The sequence below is a fragment of the Hemitrygon akajei genome, chromosome 24 (genome assembly GCF_048418815.1).
Source record: "Hemitrygon akajei chromosome 24, sHemAka1.3, whole genome shotgun sequence".
Classification (NCBI taxonomy): domain Eukaryota; kingdom Metazoa; phylum Chordata; class Chondrichthyes; order Myliobatiformes; family Dasyatidae; genus Hemitrygon; species Hemitrygon akajei.
In genome coordinates this window covers 53,792,092-53,807,221 of record NC_133147.1, presented here as the reverse complement: position 1 = coordinate 53,807,221, position 15,130 = coordinate 53,792,092, and positions in this window count along the sequence as shown.

The window sequence follows — 15,130 nt, the reverse complement described above, 5'->3', positions numbered from 1 at the left end:
CTGTCAATCATGAACTGATCTGATACAGCAAATGGGCTCTGAATCAAAGGACTTTCCCCAGTTATGAACTACTAGTCACATTAACATACTGTACTTCAATGTAATTACCATCCTAACCACAACCCTATCGTGCCGCCTCATCTCAGTTGATCAGCAATAATAATAACTAATCGTTACTTACTTACAGAGCACTATTCCAGCAAGACATATGGATCAAAATGTTTTACAATGGGATAAAGTACAAACATGAAAATAAAAGACAAAGAGGTGTTGGTAAAAAGCAAATTAAAATAAAATTTTACACTGATGTTTACAAATGTCTGCTACGTTTGCATGCGTCACAGTTTTAGGTTTTGATTTCAACAGTTTAAACGTGTAGTTCAAACTACAGAGATAAAGCTGCAGGAGATTGTTTAAAATTAAATTTAAGAGTCCGATAGAAGTTTCAATTTAATGTAGCTTAGTTTAAAGTAATGCAGATAAACGATCACTTGGTGTCGCTACCATGTAATATTATTGATGTGAAAACAAGCTATTGAAGATATTCCCTCTGCTATTCCACTTCCTATATTCAGTTGTTTACCTTTACCTCGGGCGGCGTATCAGACGAAAAACAATGGTAGACCCATCGGTCTTCTCTTATCCAGCACACTCCAAGGCTGGCGCCCATATGAAGGATATATATTCGTACACTGTTTTGATAAGTCGCGGCGGTGACTGACTTCATGCAGCGTGTTTGTGCCTTCCGTGTCCAGCTTTCATCAAGTCGCGCTCCCTATCAGCACTCATTGTCATTAAGTGGTTGTTTATCATATCCGACCTTCCCATTCTCTTGCTTTCTGCACGATCCTTCAGTCAATCGCCAAGGTAGCGTAGCAGATAGAACGACGCTGTTACATCTCGGGTCCTCTGTCATTAATATAAAAAAACAAAATTAAGTTAGTTAAAATCAACTTGAAATACTTAAGTTTTGAGCTGGCACGTAATCGTGTCAATTGGTTGTGCACACCTTTTAGTTTCTAGGCGTTGAGTTCCAAAGTTTTGATCGTAGTTCAAACAAATTGGCCTGGCAATTAACTTTCTAAGGAAATTGTTTAAATTTAAATTGAAGAAACTAGCTGAAGTTTAAAGCTCAAAGATTAAAACTTTGAGCTTCAGCTTGTCTCTTGATTTTAAATTTAAACAATTTCCTTAGAAAGATAATGCAGATTAATGTAGTACAGTTCATTCAGTTACATTCAAGTTCGCAATCATGTAATTACGAATTGAACATGATACTTCGGAGATATTCCCTCTGTTATTCCACTCCACATCCTTCCGTGTTTATTTTACATCGGTTCGCGGGTCAAGGGCAAGAGGACTAGTGAATCCACCCATCTTCCCTTAGTCAGCTTAGTGTGAAACCAGTGCATGATTATCAAACAACTGACATCTGTGCTCCCCATGTCCAGCTTTCACCCAATCCCGATCGCTCTTAGCACTCATCTTAAGCAACTGGCTGTCAAACATATCACTGGGTTCCATAATGCTATTGGTCATAAGATAGACCCTTCTGTCCGTTGTCACTATAGTGTAGTGGTCAGTGCGACGCGTTTACAACTTGGGTCGTTCCGAAGTTCCGAGTTCAATTCCTCCGTGCCCGCCGGTTTCCATTCAGATTCCTACTGGTCATTCGAGAAATTGTTCATTGTAAGTGGTCCTGTGATTAGACTAGTGTTAAATAGGAGCGTTGCTGTGAGGTGCGGCTGTTTATGCTGGAAGAGCCTGTTCTGCGTTCAATCTCTAAATATGTAAAAATTGAACGCAAGCGAACGTTGAGGTACTGAGCTGAGTCGAACAGCTACTTAAACACGCAACGCAGAAAAGTATATTCCCCCTTCAGAACATGTTAAATATCTGCCTAATATATCGGATGACAGGAACATAACAAGAAACTCAGAGTGAAGATACAATCTCCATAAATCATGTGTCTTGTGCAATTTTTCTGATCCCGACAATTTATCGCAGCAGTTTTTCATGCCTCTGAAAACAGATACCACATTGCTTCATTTGACTATTGTATTCACATTCTTTTCCTATCTTTGTTGATGTCCAACCGCTGAATTTACATGCATCTCCCATCTCCTTTGGCAACAGGTATCACAACCACACCATTGTTTCCAACGCCCATCTCCTTTACTTTCAAGATTCCTCCCTCACCTTAAAATGATGTACACTAGTTTTATCCTTCCGCACTTCTCAAAGAAGTCTCAGACCACTATACACCTCATAACTTTGAAAATCTCAAGAAGTTCGCTGTCACTCTCCACAATCTAATGCCAGAAACTGCAGAGTTTCCTCCTTCTCCATATAACAAAAGACTAATGTGTTGAACATCTGTTGCAGCATTGCCACACGGCTACATACATTCTGTAGTGTGGTGAGTAGACCTGCTACACAATATCCATATATGGTCTAACCAAAAGGATTACGCAATTGCAACATAATGTGCACTCTTAAGGCAAACCTCAGCCTATGAGCGTAAGCATGACGAATGTGACCTGCATTTCCTATTCTCCTATGCCGTTATTTGTGAGGATCCAGTAAATTACAACCCATGGTCCCTGCATGGCTTAACTCTTCGAATATCCTTACATTTAAATGGCCCAAAGATTATTACCTGACACTTATCTGAACTAAATTCCATTTGCCACCGTCCCGTCTGGACACTTTACAGAATGTTTTCACCTGACTCCATGGTAATAGGTTATCGTTATCGTTAATTCACCCAATTTCATTGTCAAGAAACTCACCCACGTCATGTACATACAGTCAGCGGCCTCTTCGTTAAGTGCCTCTGTAAACCTGCTCGTTAATGCAAATGTCTAATAGGATAGTCATGTGGCAGAAACTCAATGAATAAAGCATATAGGCATGGTGAAGAAGCTCAGTTATTGTTCAGACTAAACATCAGAATGGGGAAAATCTGACATCTGTTACTCTGACCATGGATTCATTGTTGGTGCCAGGCCGTGTGATTTGAGTTTCGCAGAAACTGCTGATCTCCTGATATGGTCAGTTTACAGAGAATTGTACGAAAGACATTATTTTTTTTTTTAAATCCAGTGATTCACAATGCTGTGGGTGAAAATTCATTGTTTCCGAGAGAAGGCAAGGAAAAATGATCAGATTGGTTCAAGCCGACAGGAAGGCGACAATCCCTCAAATAACGACCCGTTTCCATATTGATGTCCTGAAGAGTATGTCTGAACGCTCAACACGTCGCGTTCTTAAAGTGAATGAACTACGGCAGTATAATATTACAGGCATCACAGAGAGGTCAATTTGTGAGATGCAGGTGATACCTAATAAAGGTAACACTGAGAGCATATACAAACAACAGGACTGCAACGGGTTACGTTGGGACCCAGGACGGGTGACAATTTTTTTTATTCCCAATCATCAGTTGTAATACCTTGCTATCACGTCAGCTCCCTTTTCTAAGACGCGAGAGGTATTTCTGACGTGTAACGTATAGTGAACAAAATAAAGTAGGACGATGGTCGTGAGACAGCTAAACTTTTTTAACATTTCATGCGTGCTGAGGGGAGTGGGATTTTGCTAAAAGGGCACTAATTAATTATTGTTTCAGTTGATGGTGTCTATAATCAGATATTGTCAGTATTATTCTTACTAACAAAATAGTATTAGCTGAAGTTGTACGATCTTTCACCTCACCGTCGTTCGGTACATTATTCCCAATATCACCATTGTTCTGTAAATCCGATATCTTCCGGGTCAGGTAGAGCGCTAGAGTGAAATACGTTACAGAAATGCCAGTAAAAACAGATTTTCAACCTTTGAGCCAATTCTGCATTCAATACGATCGGTATTGGTGTTATCTAGACAAGTATTATTTTCTGTCTCAAAGTATTTAGCGCAATTTACATTGTCTATGTCTGTTTGTTTTATTTTTTTCTAATTCCCCAACAATGTGGAATTTACAAACCGTGGATTTTCTGACCCCTGAGTTAAGTACCTACTCACATCAGTTGTAATGTCAAAGTACGCCCATGTCACTGGCACATTGCGACTGAAATTCGTATGTTATGCATAAAAGTTGGAATGCCCGTAGTAAAATGAAACAAAGCGATTGACAGCGTATTATATGGTCGTTCTGCTCAGAAAATTAATTTCAATGACAGCTGGAAAGTAGCCAGCAGAATTACCGGACACAAGTGTATTTGAACTTTGGACGCCTTCATAAAATGCAATATTAACTTATTTGTTTGAAAGAACACGAAGGATTTATATTTTATTTGCATAGACGCCCGTTCAATGTGAATAGATACTTCACTCCATTCTTTAGTTCTTCCCTGAATTTCCTCTGTGTCAGTCCGTAGATGCACGTGTTGGTACAGATGCTGAGAAATCTGCACATAAACCCAAATTGTTGCAGGATATATATCGGGGTGCTGAAATACCTGTCTGTGTAGAAATAATTCACCGCTTGCCAGTTTAGCGAGTGTGCGATGTAGGGCATCCACAGTAAGATGAAGTTGGCTGAAAGAGCAAAGAGCCAAATCATTGATTTTCGCCGGTTCTCCATCTCTGGATCCTTCTGATTCTCGGTGTTGTTCCGCAGACCCCGCCGGATTCTGTTTGCCGCTATAATATGTCTGATGGTTAGAGCATTGAACAGCAGAATTATACATATTGGCAATAACGGTGTTGTCACACTGTCACATATTTCGTATATTTTCCAAACCGATGCTGTAAAATATTCAGCTGTTAGGACGCAACGCCAAGGAATTCTGTTGATTATAACGTAGGGTTCCACTGTGAAGTAAAATGGAACACACCTCACGCAGCTCACCGCACCGACAGTCGTTATTACCACAGTGGCTACTCTCTCGGTGCAGTACCGTTTCCGCAGGTTTTGAAAGCAGATGGCAATGCCGCGGTCAGAAGTGAAAGCGACCGTAAACCAAACGGAACAATCCATTGCTACCATCCGGAGGACATATATTACACCGCATACCGGAGTTATAAGTAGGAAATGAGCAAATAAATAGATGTTATTAATCTGCTCCACTATAATAGAAACGATGAGCACCATCAAATCCGCTGTTGCCATGGCCACCAGGTAGCGAGTCACGCATTTGGATAGACCGCATTTTCCGCGAGACAGGATCAAAATCGCCGTTAAGTTCACTGCAGATGTGAAAGACAAAGAATTAAATCCCAATATGCACGCACATACTCCACGGTCCGATTTGATAGGCAAAGTTAAAGATGATGCGCTGATATTTAGTAAACTGGATCTGTCTATAGTTTGCTTAAATGATCATGGATGGACAATCAGACCGACGCTCCTGAGCCGTAAGAACGGATATTGAAGTGTGCAGTGGACACACTGAAGTTAGGTTCCGCATAAATTCAATATGTCAACATTTTCGTCGTTTTAGCACTTTCAGTGCAATGGTGTATTGAAAACAAACTGCTGTATGAGAACTTTTCAGGATGAAGTAATTTCTAGCTGAAGAAATCAGAGATTATTTTTATTTTAGAGATACAGCGCTTAATAGGTCTTTCCCGCACTCGAGCCGTACCACTCCGCAACCGCTGACCTAAGCCTGGACTAATCACGGGACAATTTACATTGACCAATTAGCCTGCTAGCAAGGAAGGCTTTTGGATATGGTAGGAAACCAGATCACCCAGAGGAGCAAAACGCGGAGATAACAAGAACGCAGAAACATCCTACAGACGGAATTGAACACTGAACTCCAGAAAGCCCAGAGCTGCAATAGCGTCGCGCTAACGGCACCGCTAAATGGGCGACTGGGATAAATAAGGGCAAGGTAGCAATAACTTGCAGAGGTTTTGACTTACGTGAACTTGTTCATCTATGAAATACCGAAAGTGTCAGTACAAAGTAGCGTTTCCGAAGGTATCACGTGAGAAATATCAAACAGAAAGATACGAGAGAATGTTAAGTATAATGTATGATATTAAGATGGGAATGAGACCCTGCGATAAAAAAAGGAAAAAGAGAGACATAGATACAACGACATGACAGGCTGTCAGTTAACTGGCATGGAAAATTATGTTTACAAACTGCGGCGCCTTTCTGCTAGATTACTCTCTTCGTGATTGCAAATCCGTGTATTTTTATTGATAGGATTGCAGGTATATACCTATATACATAGATATAAATACATTTGCTCATGGTTCTTTAAGGGAAATATATCAGTGCACTGAATACAATTGTAACAGATAAAAAGGTTTCATGGAAACTTTAGCCATATCTATTTCTTACCAGGAATACCAACAGCTGCAAGTACGGGATAGTAGACGCTGGCTATATAAAATATTGCCGAATAACCCATTGCCTGAGTGCAGGAGCAATTCCGTGAACACAAATTTCCAACTATCCAATAGGTGGGAAATTTGTTGCAGAATCTCTTATACTACAGAGCGAAGATCGTCTGAGCTAATTAGTCCTCAGACGCATCAGTCACAGCCCATTGAACAAATACCTTCATTTTTACTCAATTTGAGACCTTGTGACACATTTCAATCCTTGAGGAATATGAAGTAAACGTCATTTAAAGTATGAAACTGTGTTGCCAGTTCTATTATAGTGACAAGAAATTAGAATCCATAATCTCATTGCATCTTTTTCCTTGGGATTAATATTATTTATCGTGCGATTGATCATCTCAAGTATATATAATTTATCTGCCTGTCAGAACAATTCACAAAATAAGGAAAGGGAATTAAACTTTGCCATAATATGGCAATCTGGTAGAGAAAGGTGTATACGAAACGAACTTTTTATATAGCGAATTTGCGCTACTCTCCATGTCTCACAATGCATCTGACCTGATGTTGGCAGCGCCCATGATACACGCAAAAGCAGCTGCTTTGCAACAAGGTGGCTTTCCGTTGGCAACAGTCCGAATGTCCATCCTTGGCAGTACACAAATCGACCACTCTTTTCGACACCACTGGCCGATCCCACTGAAAGTTGTGAAAATCGCATCTCCAGCTCGAGATACATTATCGAGTCTCTTGTGCTTTACACACATTTCCATCTTTTATATTTTTGGTATTAACGGGAGTTTATATATTTTGCAGTTTTCCCATTGTTTCTCGTCTATTCAAAATTTTGAATCAGTGATCTCCACTCGTATCCCTCTACCTATAGAGGTTTTCATTTCGGCGCCTATACGTGTTGGTATATTGCGGTTTCTTGTGCCTCATTCTTTAGGCCTCACCGTGGTAATCCAGCAAATGTTGAAAATTATCAGAACTAAAGCTTGTAAATTCACAGCGAATATTTTGCAACAATTCAAAGAGAAACGGAGACCCGGTTACATCTCCATGAACAAGTCATTTGGAGCCGTTTCTGCCTTCTCCATGTGACACTTCTAAATAAAGAACCTATTATCACTGCGTCTCAGAAACGTGAAAACTCTTTGTCACTTTACTCACGTAGGTCTACTAGATTTACCAAATAATCCCAAATCGAATGTATAAACGCTTGTGTTTCTGCACGTAGCTGCGGTAATTCCTTGAGCTCAACGATGACAGCGTTGTCAAACACAATATTCATACTGATAGGAAGGACGATGGCTCCGCCATTGGAAGCTAACAGTTACAGCTAGTGATTTGAACTCACTATTGTCAGCTTGTATCATTGTAGCATGGAATACATAACGCCATTAGGAAATTTAAAATGCATCCAAGAAGACCGCTAAGTCAAGCAGGTGCATCTTGAATCTGATCTTTGCGATATTTGATAAGCGTGTGATTGAAGAGTCAGTAAGCGAGCATTTGGAAGTTCTGGTGGTAATACTGAAACTATCAAGGTGTCAAAGGTCACCGACTGAAGAAAGGTGGTGTTCAAAATAATAATTCTGGATCTGACGTAACTAGATTTGGAGAAGGGAATTGGAGACAGGTTAAAATCAGACTCGTGCGAATAATTCAAAGGTAAAACAACGAGTAATTATCTTCGACGCGGTACGGTGAGGATAAATAATCCTGCTGGCAAGAGCAAGACACGCCTGATATCGAGGCATATTGACGGATGAGTAATAAGTGGAACAATAGTTCATCAGGAAAACACGGGAGCGCCTTTAGGAATACAGGAACTGCGAGGTCATCCAAACAATGTGGAAAATAACCAATGAAATACCAGGAGCACACAGGTTTAGGAATATTCGGAAACATTTTATGGATCTACTTATTGCAAATTCAGGCTGCTTTCGAAGCATTTTGCTGACCAGACGATTATTTCGTTGTTACCCAGCCTCCGATATGCCTTGAAATGCAATGGACATTAATTTGGTACTTGGGAAAAAAATAAGTTCTTGTATCCTACAGTGAATAAAGACTTATAGAGGGGAGCTTGGGAGGCTTTTAAAATTCCAGAATCTATTATATTGCACCTTAAAAGGGAAATTAATTATTTTATTAAGCATAATCGTTATCAAAACACCTGGGCATGAAAAAGGAACCAAAGGTTAGAGTTCAAGGATATCACCTTAGCATTTCAAGACCAGGTGCTGTTGAGATCATAGGTAATAGGAAAGTGACAAATGGAGTTTCCATATCGAAGAGCCACAGCAGAAGTAAGTCCTACTAAATTAACTGCCAGTCGACAGAATATAAGATGATGTCTTAAGTGTTTATAAAACTTAAATAAGAGGTACTGAATGTTTTAGATAAAAATAATACGTGTCAGCAGACGGGGGCATAATAAAATGACTCGTAGATGCTTATAGGGTAAAAAGCTTTATAATTCAAATGTACCAGCCGGTAATTAAAACGGCATGCACAGTTGAGATGCCGGGTGAAAGCAAAGGAACACGTTCAGTCTCCATATCGAAGAACGTCAGTAGAGGTAAACCCTATTAACTTGTCTGCCAGACGAAAGTTACCAGTGGGAAATTTTTTTAGCAAAACGAGTATGAAAGAGAGCATACCCATTTACAAGGACTGGGGGAAATAGTCAGAGTTATTCAGCACGGCTCAGTGTGCACTCGCACAGAATCCCTCTGCACCACACATTGGTTTGTTTCTTTTTTCACCAGCTTCTGTAATTTCCCCATATTCCTCAACCTACCCTAATCCCTATACTCCAATTCCATTTCCATTTTGCAATAATGCTCGCCGTCTCAAAATTCAACTTTCCAAAGCAACCCTAATCTACAACAACGTATGCAACCTTACCTGAGTCGGTGAAGTTCTATGAAATGGACTTTCGTGTAAAACACCGTCCACATGAATAATACAAATTGTTTTATCAGATGGCAAATGGAGTGAACAGCACAATGATTGACTCTCCGCTTCTCCATCTCTGGGTCTTTCTGTTTTTATTTGCTGGCTCCCAACGTCCCGAGCAGAACATATTCGCTGCTCTAATGTGTCTGATGGCCAAAGCGTTAAATGGACTCCTCTTCCACCATTCAGCACATATACAACGAGCATAGTCACAGGAAAGCAGCATCCATCACCAGGATCCCCATTCCCAGGGCATGCTGTCCTCTCGCTGCTGTCAACAAGAAGGTGGTGCAAGAACCCCAGGAGTCACAAAAGTCCCTTCAGTAACAGTTATTACTCCTCAACCATCCTGAAACAGGGGAATAACGTCGCTACTTCCAGATTTGCTGAATCAGTTCGCAAACAAAACCCTATGAAGTCTAGCATGATAGCTGGCAGTTTCCGGACCTTGAAAATGAAAGCAGCATATTCTAAATATGCGCATTGATAAAACGAAGGTATAATAAGATTTAAATTTTATTTAGTTAAGCACATACTTTACCCCATTTTTAGCTCCTCCCTAAACTTTCTAGGTGTCAATCTGTAGATTCACTACTGGTGCAGGAAATGACAACCTGCAAGATAAAGCCAAAACGTCTGTATTATAAATCTCGCAGTGCTGTTGTATTTCTCTAGGTAGGTACAATTTTCTACTTCCCATGACAGAGCATGATCAATATTGGGTATCCACAATTACATTAAATTGGAAGCGAGTGCAAAGAAAGATATCGCGGTTGCTTTCTTCCGGTTCTCCACCTCAGGATCTTTCTGCTTTTCCCTGCTGTATCGAAGTCCCGGACGGACCCAATTCGCTGTAGTCATATGTCTGATGGTCAATGCATTAAACGGTAGAATTAATAAGATTGGTTAAAAAAAAAGTGGTGTTTCATGCTGTCAATTGTCTCGTAAGCCCTCTGCATGGATCATGCAAAGTATTCGGCTTTCGGTAGGGAACGGTCTATTTACATTGCAAGGTAAAATGGAAATGACTCAGCAGAACACTCTACGCCCACTGCAAGTGTCACCACTCATATTATGCAGGTGTTGGAGAGGATTAGAAGGGCACATGAATCCGCTAGTAACAGAGTTATGTAGGCATAGGATAATTAAAGTGTCAGTTCACTGAGGTATTAAATGACCATCATTGTGGGCTAAACGGCGTGGCTGTACATTTTTTTATGTTTTAAATGCTGTTATCTTTCTCGTTAGACTTGTGTTGGCACGTCTAGAAATTTACCACGTTCCTTTATCTGGAAACATATCACTGTCTATTTTCCAAGATTTCACCTAATGCCTCCCAAATTGCCTCATCGCCTGTTTAAGTCCTTAATCTGTGGGCAAGTCCGATCCTTCTCCATTAGTTTTGAAATTCTAAAGGAATGTTGCTTACTGGCCGCGGAATTACTCTCCCGATAACACTTAAAACATTTGTTCCATGTTGTTACTTATCCCTCTGCACTATGGTCTTCTATCAATAGAAGAAAAAAAAACTAATTTGAATATAATTATAATTCGTTGTCTTTCAGTATATCGTGTGTTATAATTTTTAATAGAAAACATCATCTTCAGCTTCCCAGGTTTTCCGAATTCCTGTAAGATCGATTTCTGCATATGAAAACATTCAACACCCTCCTTCACCATTATCAAAGTACCTGAGCAGTCTTAACATGTGAGATGAAGATTCGCCCAATGCTCGTTTGATCTGATCTACTGGATTCGGTGCATAGAGTTTTCCCGCTCCACATTAAAAGAAGCAAACATTGACTGGGCGATGACTGTGTATTTTGCATTCTTTAAGAGAGATCTGGAAAGTACTGTTGGATGTGATATTCTTCTCTCTTTCCTATCTACCCTTAGCTTTCATGAGTGTTAATTAGAGGCCAGTCACAAACGAAAACAAAACAAAATATTCTACTCCACTTGCGAGGCGTATAACGCAATTGAACCAACAATGTGGTATTTGATATCAGGTGCCCACCCGCTGTACCGTCCACCACGGCACTCTCCTAACCATTTACATTTTGTCTACGGTTGTTCACCTTTTCTCTACGATTTTTCGCCACTATCCACGTGCCCATCATCCCGGTATCATCAGTTTATCATCTCTCGGATTTGTTGTACACCTCACCCCACGCAATTCTATATTTTATTTTTTTCTTCCATTTTAGGCGTGATAAACCTATTCTCTTCTCGAAATTTTGTTTGAGAGTTTCGATCATTGTTGGTTGTTTCGGATTGCTGCTTCTTTGGCCTATTCTGTGTTGTAGACGATGCCTTGCAAAGCGTTCACCGTCAAGCATAAAGTGGCCCGCTCTTGAGTTGAACTTTATCTGAGCAATTGAGAGAATATTGCAAGTGGGCATGCAACCGACTGATTGCACTGTGAATCTGCCCCACATTCTACGCGAGGAGATCGCTCTCATTTGGTGCATAACAATTTCGTTGCTTCCGGTTTGTAAGTTGCCAGCTTTCACAGACTCGAAATTGATTCAGTAGGAACGTTTTATCATACTACTTCGTTGTAGTTCTTGCTCCCTGGCATATCAGAAGAAAACTAGAATGGGTTCCAAAAGACGGTATCATGGTTTACTATAGTCGCCTCACTATAGGAAGGATGTGGAAGCATTGGAAAGGGCACACAGGATATTTATCAGGATGCTGCCTGGTTTAGAGAATGTGCATTATGATCCGAGATTAAGGGAGCTAGGACTTTACTCTCTGGAGAGAAGGGGGATGAGAGGAGACATGATAGAGGTGCACAAGATATTAAGAGGAATAGACAGAGTGGACAGCCACTGCCTCTTCCCCAGGGCACCACTGATCAATACAAGAGGACATAGTTTTAATGTAATGGGAGGAAAGTTCAAGGGGGATATTAGTGGAAGATTTTTTACTCAGAATGGTTGGTGTGTGGAATGCACTGCCTGAGTCATTGGTGGAAGTAGATACACTAGTGAAATTTCAGAGACTACTAGACAGGCATATGGAGGAATTTATGGTGGAGGGTTATATGAGAGGCAGGATTTAAGAATCGGCACAACATTGTTGGCTGAATGGCCTGCACTGTGCTGTTTTGTTCTTTGGTCTTCCTTTGTTCTTTGTAACTGAAATTTATGAAGAATTATTGTGCGGTTAATATACTTTACTTGGACTTTCAGAATGTGCCGCATGGGAAAATGATAATCAAATTATAGGAGGCAGGTATTCAGGGTAAAGTGTACAAATGGTTGTAGAATTGGCGTAAAAACAGAAAACAACGAGTTATGGTGAGAGGGTTAATTTTCCACCGAGAGGAAAACGTGGGATAAACACATAAAAAACTAAACTAGTAAGTCTCGCTGATGCCGCAAATTTAGGGGAAGATGCGAATGATATTCAGGCAGCAGAATCAATACTGTTAGATTTAAACAAAATCTTAATGTGGACAGATAATCTACATTTCAAATTTAATGTAAGTAAATGTAAAGTATCACAGATGGTAAGTACAAAGTTTAGATATAAATATACAATGAGAGTGTTGAGTTAGATGGAATGCTGTATGTTAAGGATTTGGGCGTCTTGGTAGACTCATCACTATCAGCATCTAGACTATGCTAAAAAGCTATTAGGGGCGCTTTTAGAATTTTGGGTTATATAATGTTCTCAGTAGAGTTCAAGTAAAGAGATGTACTCCATCAGCTGTATAATGCGGTTGTGAGGCCACACCTTGAATACTGTGTATAAAGTTTGTCACCATATTGTGTTAGGGATATGAAAGCAGTGGGGAGATTCCAGAGAAGGGCGACGAGACTCATTCTGTATGCGCCGTGTTTGTTCTACGAAGAAAGATTCTCTGTAGGCGTAGAATGAGAGGAGACGTGTTCAAAATCATTCAGGCTATAAGTAAAGTGGATACCAGCTGCTACTTCAAAATTAATCTACATCAACCACCGTACCATTTGGGGAGAGTGCCTATAAAGAGTTTTCAGAGTAACATCGGGGAGCAATTATTTACAAAGCGATTTGTGTACCCATGGAAAATTAACGACCTAGTTGTGCAGTTGAGAGTAGTACCATAGAGGATTTTAAATCTAAACTTGGTAGTTATTTCAACAACTTTTGTGAATAAGAATTTGGCAATCTTTCTTGGGTCAAATGACCTATTCTTGTTTAAATCATTTTCATGTTCTACAGTTATAATGTAACATACTTTGCATAGGTACGCTTTACGTCTTCAATATCAATATGCTAGAATGTTAATTCATCACTCCTGTCTATCTTCTAATCAGTACTCTGTTACATAACACAAGACAACATAATACTCTTTCACAATGTCTCGCCATTGACCATGTCATGACATGTTCTGCTCTGCACACTGTAGTCAGTTGTTTGTTGTTGTTGTTGTTTTTGTCTCTTCTTTGTTTAATGGAATCCTACACCAAAATATTTATTTTTTTCTAATTGTCAGTCAATGCCTGAGTAGATACAGTCTACTTAGATACTGCGGAGACCACATGGTCATTTTGCTCTCTTTGAAGAAAATCCGCATTTACAACACTACATTCCCTTGACATTAGAAATAAATATATACCAAAATCTTTGATCAGCGAAAATAATGCAACAATTTCTCCCGTATCAGTATCGCAGTTATTTTCCCCCTGCAACGGCTTCCTTCGATAGCTAAGTAATGTCTCTTTTTCGAAGTAAAGCATACGTGAACCCAATCCCTCCTCTGTCAATGCCATTTATATCAGCCACTCTCTGTATGAAGGTGTACAAGGCATTTTAATACATTAACCCGTATATGTCAAACTCAAGGCCCGCGGGCCAAATCCGGCCCGCGGTGGAATTATCTTTGGCCCGCGAGATAATATCTAATTACTATTAAAGCTGGCCCCAGTAATCGAAGCGCCTATGGCATATGATATGGCTAATGCTGAGTTTATTCAGGTACCAGGTTTTCAGGGTTTTTAGTGTTTATTCGGCAGTCTTCTTCATAAGAAACGGAATTTGTAGTTATAGCAGAGACTGAGACACATGAGAGCAGGCTGAAAAAACGGAGGCAACGAAAGCTGCGTTCGCACGCGTCCGACTGATCCGGCCCGCATGAAGCTGCATTTTGCTCAATCCGGCCCGTGACCTAAAATGTGTTTGACACCCTTGCATTTACCTGATCTAGCTGTTCAATATTTTCCCAATGCAACGATAATATTGAACAACCACCATTCCTCAATTGACGATTTTTTCCGAAAATGCATTCACCCCCGTAGTCATTCCGAAGAAAATGTGAACATTTGACCTTACAGATTTTAATCAGTTTGCCTCACGCTGCTCTTTTCTTTTTACATTAATTTTAATGAGTTTCTGCAATGCAACAAAGCAAAAATCACAGTTAAAAAGAGGTTTGTACAATGCAAGACAAACACATCAAAGGTATAGTTCATAACAATTAAGAAAAGCACCCAGAGCAGAATCGTATAAAGTTAGTTAACACCCACCCCCCCACTACACAACTCCAAGCCAATCTTACGATATATAAAAAAAAGTTAGCCGTAACTTTATCACCGCAGAGCGGTATTTATAAAAATACGTTATATTGCCTACTACCTAATCTATAATACACTGTTCTAATCTCTAATGTCTCCAAGGTCATTCTGTCCGATGTTTCGGTATAGGTGTATTTTTTTCTTTCCTCGAAACTGTTGGGAATGATATCTTCCAAACCTGTTTGGTATGGCAAAGATAGCGCATCTGCAGCTATTATGTGAAAAATACACGAAGGCACAAAGAACCACAACGTTTCCAGATGAAATCAGAGCAAATGTCGCAGTCCCGAAGT